This window comes from Lycium ferocissimum, chromosome 8 (assembly GCF_029784015.1).
Source record: "Lycium ferocissimum isolate CSIRO_LF1 chromosome 8, AGI_CSIRO_Lferr_CH_V1, whole genome shotgun sequence".
NCBI classification, from domain to species: domain Eukaryota; kingdom Viridiplantae; phylum Streptophyta; class Magnoliopsida; order Solanales; family Solanaceae; genus Lycium; species Lycium ferocissimum.
The window spans coordinates 7,304,395-7,313,114 of record NC_081349.1 but is presented as its reverse complement, the minus strand read 5'-3'; the positions used below and the strand labels follow the sequence as shown (position 1 = coordinate 7,313,114).

Genomic DNA, 8,720 nt, shown 5'->3' with positions numbered 1-8,720 from the left:
GGGTAAGTCCATCATCTCATTTGTTGAAAATGTTTTCCCTGAGACACCCCCCCCCCCCCCTTATTTTTGAATTTCGAATTCAAGCTTCTTTGTGAAGCTGTTGAAACCCTCAGTTGTTAGCTATAAATAGAAGCCTTTACTGAGCTATTTTTGGGGAGATAGGTTCTAAGTGTTGGAAATTCCCTCTTGAACAACCCCAAAAAAAATCCCAACGGCTTTATCAAAAATCCTATTTTTTACTCTAAGTTAGGGCTCTCAAAAAAATTCTTTTTAACTCTAAGTTTGTTTTTATCGAATTCTCGGTGGTTCTCGGCTAAACAAGCTTTCAAGAGGATTCGGAGACTTGACAACTATAGTAGCCTCAGTTCATTGTCCCGCAAAACGTTAGTAATGGCCCTCGCTTCACCTTTTGTCTTCAGTTGTTAGGAGCGTATGTATATGCAGTTATTAAGTAATGTTTTCATCGTATTGCCTATTTGAGCTTGGTTTGCTGCTCTGTTCGGTTCTGCCCTAAATCTGCATATAAAAGATAGCTAAGAATACATGAAGGAACTATCGATTAAATTTTAGAACATGTGAATGAGCTCGTCGCTCGTTTAAATCCTGTTTCATATTTCTGTTATAATCTCTCTTGTTATGTCTATCAAATCAGTATGTATTGTAGCCAAATAGAGCTAAAAATATAGTCATTGGATTGTTTGTTGGTAGCTGGTTTGTCCTCTGTTTGTTTCGAATTTGTTTGGTTTTAAATAGTAGATGAAGAGGGGTAAAGGAGACTAACTGCTCCTGGAAAAATGGCAGTTCGACTTTTCCAACACTAGCATCCTGTCATTTTTTTTAACTCCATCCATTAATCTAGAAGGACTATTTTATTATAAATCTAGCTGAAAACAGTACATAAAGATTTTGGCGTAAGTTGTGAGTTTTCAAAAGCCAACTTGCTGACCCTTTAGGATATAAACCTGCGTCTGAGTCAGTGTTTGTATGGATTCTGAAATACTGCAATATTGAAATATAAATGAGGTCACGAAGTAGTAAGAATGCCAAGTTTGGTTTTAAAATCTTCCTTGTGTTAGGTATGTGTTAATTGGTTCATGTTAAAAATTTTGAGTAGGTTTGTTGTGAATTTAGTCTTCTCACTACTGCTTGTTTTAAAATCACCACCATAACATTTTGGAAAGATTTTTTAATTTAGTAGCATATCTTTTAGCTGAATCCTCACAAGTAGTGTGCGACACTTTTGAGCTTTATGTCTAAAAAATTTTACTTCCTATAATGGTCAGATGATCCAGTTTGGGATTTTATAATATGGAAAACAAAAATGCTTGTTTGAAGCTTTGTCTCTGTTTTGTTTCTCGTGTATCTTTTTTTGTATTTTGTTTTACAAAGATTATCAAAGTGTAAAAAATGGATAAATTATTATGTACTACCTGAGATTGTCTTCTCTTTATGCCTGGATAACAAGGTTTCTTAGGCATTCTAATGACACTAAAAAATCTGAATAGAATTAAAGAGAGCGACAGTTTGTTTCAACATGATTTTTGCATAGTTTTCCTGTTGGTATTATAGGGTTCGGATTGAATTTTTGAAATAAGTCATTTGCGACTTTTGAGTCTGGTTATTCTGAACAAGCTGTACTTACTCAAAGGGAGTTCTCATTTGTTTGTGTACTCGAAAGAACTAAGGCAGGGGCATATGTAAAAGACTCAGTAGCTATTTTGCTTCTCTTGTGTGTTCATGAGGTAGTTACTGAAGTTTCGATAAACTTGAACGCACGCTTGATAATCTGTGATCCTACCTCTCTTGTTTGGTTAAATTCTTTCTTTAAAAATCATCTTTTATTTCAAAAGCAATGTGTTAGTTTAACTAAGAAAGTAAATTGTTTAGGTGTATCTTTCTCTAGAATACGGTCGTCTTGTTCCTATTTTTTTAAAGAATCTTTAATATCCATGTTGCACATGTAGAACAAGCTTAGACTTGAAAACGAGCCTTTGGTCTCTCCTTTGATATTGTTTCCTGCTTAAATCATGACTTGGGGAATCTTGTTTACCTAAGTATGAAAGTTGAGTTTGTGTTGAGAATTAGAAGGTAATGGCTGTCACTTTGTTTTGAATACCTTTGTAAAATGAGTACATGCTAAACATAATTTCCATGCTAAAGTTCTGGTTTGTTATTTTGCGCATTCCTGTGGATTTTATGGTCTAGAAATAAAAGCTATAAGACTGAAATTTTGCTTTAACAGTAGACTATTACACATTCTAGTTAAATCACGATAGTTAGTTTATTTCATGGGTTGGAATTGTTAATACATCTCTTTTTCCTGCATATAAGAAGTTTCATTTGAACTTGATCGGTTTCTAGACTAATATGACAAAGGTCCGGGGTATTAAGTGACATAGTGCTTTGATGCTTTGGTCTTTTAAGCCCTTTGCATGTGTGTGGATATGTACTGCAGGTTCTTTCTTTTAGCAGCAATTTACAAGAAATCTTAAACTTGATTGAGCCTTTTAAGGCTTGCTTATTAAGAAGTTATACAAGAAGGTTTTGAAATAAGTTGATAACTTGTTAGTTATTATCTCTCTTGTTTGGACTTTGAACTAAATGCTGTATTATTTAAACTAAGTAAAGGACCTACCATTAAGGTGAGATAATCTGTGTTGCTTCCTTTTTTTTAAATGTTGAGTTAGAGTAATATTTGTTTGACTGTATATTTTCATGTATAGAGCCTTGTGAATATAAAGTATGCCTCCTAGTAGTGATGTATATATCTGAAGTTTGAGCTAATCTAGAGATAGGTTCCTGGGAAGACCATTTAAACAAATTAATAGATCCATTTTCTTGTTCACTTTATTTCTTCTTGATTGAGAATAGTTACTAATCCTTTTCTTCTTTTCTTTTTCATGCAACACGTGGGAGCATTTGGAGTTATGGCAACTCCGGATTCTGCCCAGATCAGAGAAGAAACCAGTAGCAGCCTCCTTTGCTCGCGTCTAGCGTCCTTCGTTCGCGTCAAGCGTCCCTGTCTTCCTCCTTCTCTTCAAACTTTATGTCTTTGCGTTAGCATATACATAAATGTTTATATTTTTGACTAACACTTTGTATGGATTGTATTTGTAGAGTATTTTTGTATTGCTTGTGAACGAACCTGTGGAAAAATGGCTGAGCATAACAGCGAGTTTAGTCCTTATCTTACACCCCTTTTGATACTAGATTTAGTATAACCTTTTGAGTTTTTTTTTCTTCTTTAAAGATTTCTTAATGAATTTTCATGTTACAATTGGTTTTCACAAAGAGGCAAAAACCAGATTTTGTTTTGTAAAAAAAGGGCACTGTTGTCAATCACGTATTTTCAGGTCTGTTTAGGTAAAAAAATGAGACCAGAAAATCAGTTCGGTTTGGAAACAAAAAGAAAAGCGGCACAATGTTTCGGGGCACATAATATGTATAAAAAGGTAAATCATATCTGAGCTTTAGCACGAGTACTCTAAAAAAGGGGTATATCTCAAGGCCAAAAACATTTTCAGCATTTCTTTTTAACTAACATGAGTCGGCCTTATTATTTAAGTCGAATGCAAGAACTCCATATTAGGGTCCAAGTATAGTGGTCCAAGCTATTTTACGAGAGCTATAAGGTACATACTCTATTTTCATACACATACGCATATTATATATAATATCTTATTTTTGTTAACTCCTTCAATCACCTTTTCATTATGTGTATATATATTACAGTACATATATGTTATTATCAAAATATTATCAATTACTACTTTTTGAAAGTGTGTGTGTGTGTCTATATATATACATATATTTATATATTTATATATTTTTTATACTATATACATTTATGCTATTTTCACATATGATAAACCTAGCCCCATATAATTGTAATTTTCTCATAAAATTATATACCTTCTTACTTTACACCACGTATATTATTTTATACACAATAAACATTTTTTCTCATGCATACATTATCATTAACTATCTCTTTTACGCATTCACTCACATAGTTATAATGACCTTAAAACCCTTTAATTTTCTCCGTAAATTGTCTGAGGAAAGTAGTACTCTTTTTTTTCACAATTAAAAAAAAATAACAAGTAATAATAAGAAATAAATAGATAAATAATCCCCCTCTAGTGTTAATTAAGCTAAGTTTAAAGGCGTCTTCGACAGCTCGAGGGATCTTAACACCTTCCCCTTGGGGTAAATAAAACCCTTAGCTAGAATCTCATAGGTTTCAAAGACTAAAAATGGAGTTTTACATTTTTTACAAATGGTTTCCTAATATTTCCTAAAATTAGGTGGCAACTCTGAAAATTTTCAAAACCAGAGGAAACATAGCCATAATTAAGTTGTGAACTAGTCTAGTTTTAATCCATTAAAAATAGGGCATAACATTGACGCTTGAGCGTTCCACTGAGAGAAGTTGTGGCTACCAGCTAATTTGAAGGGCAACTGCGTGACAGAGTTGAACTGAACAATAGTGGTGTTGTTAGCATCAGAATTAACCACAAAAATGTTGGGGGCCATTGCAGTTAATGAATGTGTGAGTTATCAGAGAATGGACTCGTGAGAGTTAGAGAGGCGCTGATATCATGAAGAGTAGAGTGAAAAAAATGAATCGATATATTTTATAAACTTGTACAACAGTGTATAAAGGGCTATACCCTACTAATACATAGTCCTAAATAGATACAAAGTCTGTACATGATAACTATAGTCTAACAGAAAAACAATTTAAAGAGAACTAAATAAACGGAAGTAATAGAGATAAACTTTATCTCTAACAAACAGAAAAACAACTGAAAAGAAAATAACTAAAACCCCAGGGAAATTATCTTCAGTCGTTATTACAATCAATCATCCGTCAGTTCAAATGATGCCCTAATGGTATAAAGTGAGTGCACTAAAGTTCAGAATGCTAGCATCTTAGGCTTTTCTAATAATTGAAACTGTATAAGAAAGAGCCAAAGGCTAAAGGAATCGATCCAGAAATTAGGAATATGCGGTAATTCTAGATATATAAACAAGAAATACCATCTGCTTTTGAAGAGTTGTAAGTTTTTCAAAGAGATGCAATTCATTTGGGCACTGTAAAAAGTATATCCTTCAGCTGAACTCCTTTCACTTGTTAGTGATTGTTTAAGGATTTTAGACTGAAGATGAGCAACTAAGAGAAGAAGCTGCAGACAGAAAAGAGTTCCACTCTTATTTTTTAATTGATTGTAAAAGGAACAACAATTGCTGAACATACTATTTTTCTTTAAAAGTGTTACAAGTCCAAGCTTGTTATTCATCCACGCTTGATCAAACATCAAAATATGTCAAAACGAACTTTCCGTTACTGGTCTTGAACATGTCTCAGATCAACCTCCTCTAAACAGCTTGTTTTGGAAGATAAAATATCAATTTATGAAAACTCTGTTATAAACTTCTTCCTGAGTATTGTTGGGCACAACTGGTTGTTCAAACTTGAATTCTATTATAAGGATCAGCTTCAGTCTTACAAATGTTTGGCATTCCATTTTTTTCTCTCACTCTAGCAACTCTATTTGTTGCCTTTCTTGCTTAAAATCCAAATGAGCACCTCTATTTTTAGGTGGTGATGAAAGGATCTAGTGAATTGTTTTTCAACTACATAATTCTAGAAGTTCTACATTTTTCCTTCTTTGCCTTTATAGAAAACTTCACTTCCAGAATTGGATTGGCTCTATCAGTTGTAGATTTCTAATTGACTAAGAGTAGCATGTTCTTGTGTGGAGTTTGAAGCAATAAGTACAAGGGTACATGCAATTTGATTGATGGCTTCAGATATGCAGTTCAAGAAGACAATTTTGATGGGGCATGGCACTGTTTTAATGTTATATACATTTGAAGAGTTTTTCTGGTTCAACTTCTTCTGTTTATTATGTCTAAAATATAGTAACCAAATAAATTAGGCTGAAGTGACTAAAACACTCCTGAACTCGGCATGAATTGCAACTTTAGTCCCTGAACTATTGTCACACTTAAAAACACCGCTACTCTTGGCTAACTGAATTTTAATTCACCCAGCGTTGCCACATGGCACAGCAAGTGTGCACAAACACTTTTAGGCGCGTGGGAGGCTCCACATTAGTTTTTTTTTTTCAAAAAAAAAAAAAAATCAATTTTGGAAAATTCATTAATAAGTATATTTTTTTTAAAATCAGAAAAAACTAATTTTTTTTAAAAAAAAATGTTGAAACCCCATTTTTTAAAAATAAATGCGACTGGATTTTTTAAATCTGGAACTTTTTAAATCTTGAAAACTGAATTTTTTTTATAAAAAAAGTACGAAACTCATTATTTTTTTTTTAAAATAATCTGGAAATTTGATTTTTTATTTTTATTTAAAAACCTGGAATTTTTTAAAATATGAAAAACTAAATAAACCCATTTTTATAAAAAAGAATCTGGAAAATTGAATTTTTGATTAAAAACCTGGACTTTTTAAAAATCTAGAATACTGATTTTTTTCCAGAATAAAGTGAAAAACAAATAATTTTTTTCTAGATTTAAAAAATAATCTAATTTTCCGGGATTTTTTTTTTAAATGGGTTTTCCACATTTTTAAAGAAAATCAATTTTTTCATATTTGTATAAAAGTCCAATTTTAATCCCATCGTTTTCCAGATCTTTTTTAAAGAAGCGTCTTAAAAGAATCATGAAAATCTGGATTTTTTAGGAAACTTTTTTTTAAAAAAAATATCAAGTTTTCATTTTTTTTTTATTTTAAAAAATCCATTTTTTACAGATATTTTAATTAAAACTCTAGTTTTTCAGTTTTTTTTTTTTAAATCAAAATTTCCAGATTTAAAATAAATACTCCACTAGTCTGGATTTTGATTTAAAAAAAATCAGTTTTACCATTTTTTAATAAAAAAGAATCAATTTTACATTTTTTTTGTAAAAATAATTTATCTATGTGGAGGATACATAGGACGAAAATGCTAAGTGGACGGCGAGTGCATTCCACTTGCTGTGGCATGTCTATGCGGGGGTGAATTAAAATCCATTTAGTCAAGATAAGGGGTGTGTTTTTAAGTGTCGCAATAGTTCAGGAACAGAAATTGCAATTCGTGCCAAGTTTAGTAGTGTTTTAGTCACTTTAGCCAATAAATTAGCGCTTAATAATTGAACTTTGCTTTGCACAGAACTCAGAGGCAACAATATTTTTTTTATTCGACTGTCTGAATTTTTGGCATTGCACTGTACCAAATAGCCACAGTGTATAAATACTTTTTGGATCAAATGACTAGTTGATGCTGATTCTGTACTCCACATAAACAGTTAATTTCAATGCTAAGAAAAAGAATATATAGATAGCACTGATTTGATCCTCCCATGTATTACTTTTCTGTATCCTAAATTTATTAAAACAATACACCTGTAATAGTTAAATTATTTCCGAGCCCGCTGACTATATTGTATATCCTTGGGGAATTTTAATCCCCTTACTAATGCTTAAGTTATCAGATTAATTCTTCCAGAATAGGACAGAAAAACAGTTTTGTAAGAGCGGTGCAAATCACACCTGACACTTACTTTTTATTAGAAAATAATGCAGAAGAAGAGGGAAAAAAGAATTTCAAATTTCAGTGAGTAAAAAATTTGAGGCAAGACCTCTGTATTTATAGCCAACAAATAGGTGAACCTAGTGCCTTTTCGGGAAAAATGGAGGTGCTTTTATGAGAAAAGGCATGTGCAGTTCAACAAGACAATTTGATAGGGCATAGCACTTTTTTTCTTCTGTTGACAAACCCAATAATTTAGCTCTTAATAAGTGAACTTTGCTTCGCACAGAACTAGAAGCAACAGATTTTCTTTCATTCAACTGTCCATATTTTTGGCATGGCCCTGTACTGTATAATTAAGCAAGTATTGTTTATCAAATCACTAGTTGATGTTGACTCTTGCACCTCACATAAGCAAGTAGTTTCAATGCTAAGAAAGAGAAGATAAAGAATTGATACCCATGTAGATAAAGTTCATATAAATTACTACTATTATTATTCTACAATACTCGCTGATGAGCATCTTTGTTCGGTAGCAATTGGTAAGCAGGTCGTTTGGTTTACAGACTAAATAATCCCTAAATTATAATATAGAAATTATGATCCTTGGACTACATTATCTTACCTAGGCGGTGGGATAACTTAATCCCAAATTTGATGAAGTAAGGTGGGATATCCAAAATTAAGACTGGAATTAATTTTATTTTGTGTTTAATTGACAATATAAATTAATCTCAAAATATCACCAATCAAACACGCTATAAATTTAATTACAGACTTAATCTTGGATATCCACCAGAAGAAACAAGGTATAAATTCTTTAACTTGTAGTTTCCTAGCAAGAAAATGACAGATTCGTATGAAAGGGAATAAATTATTTTATTAATCTTCCATCCGTCCATCTGTCGTCCATTAGAGGAAAAGCAAGAAAAAGAATATGAATTAATTAGTCTTTCTTATGGTCATAGTTTATTAGTTACCTACGTTTTTCCTTTATGAAAAAGAAGTGCAATTAAAAAAGAAAAGAAGACATTTATCAGAGGAAGTAAAGAAAGTACAATCAATTATTTGGTGTGGCTTTTGAGTCATTGAAAGGAATGCAATTAACAACTAAAACCATTAATAAATCTGGAAGAAACTAAACAGAGGATATTAAACTGGTCAATGATAGCCTTCTTG

The 8,720-nt window shown here is 31.9% G+C and overlaps 1 long non-coding RNA gene across 1 annotated transcript; it reads left to right on the top strand.

Annotated features, from left to right (window-relative positions):
• The first annotated feature begins 38 nt into the window (after positions 1-38).
• LOC132067158 (uncharacterized) lies at positions 39-3,187 on the top strand. Its single transcript, XR_009417078.1, has 2 exons — positions 39-1,526; positions 2,089-3,187. It is a non-coding gene; the product is annotated as an uncharacterized LOC132067158 (long non-coding RNA).
• Positions 3,188-8,720: the final 5,533 nt, after the last annotated feature.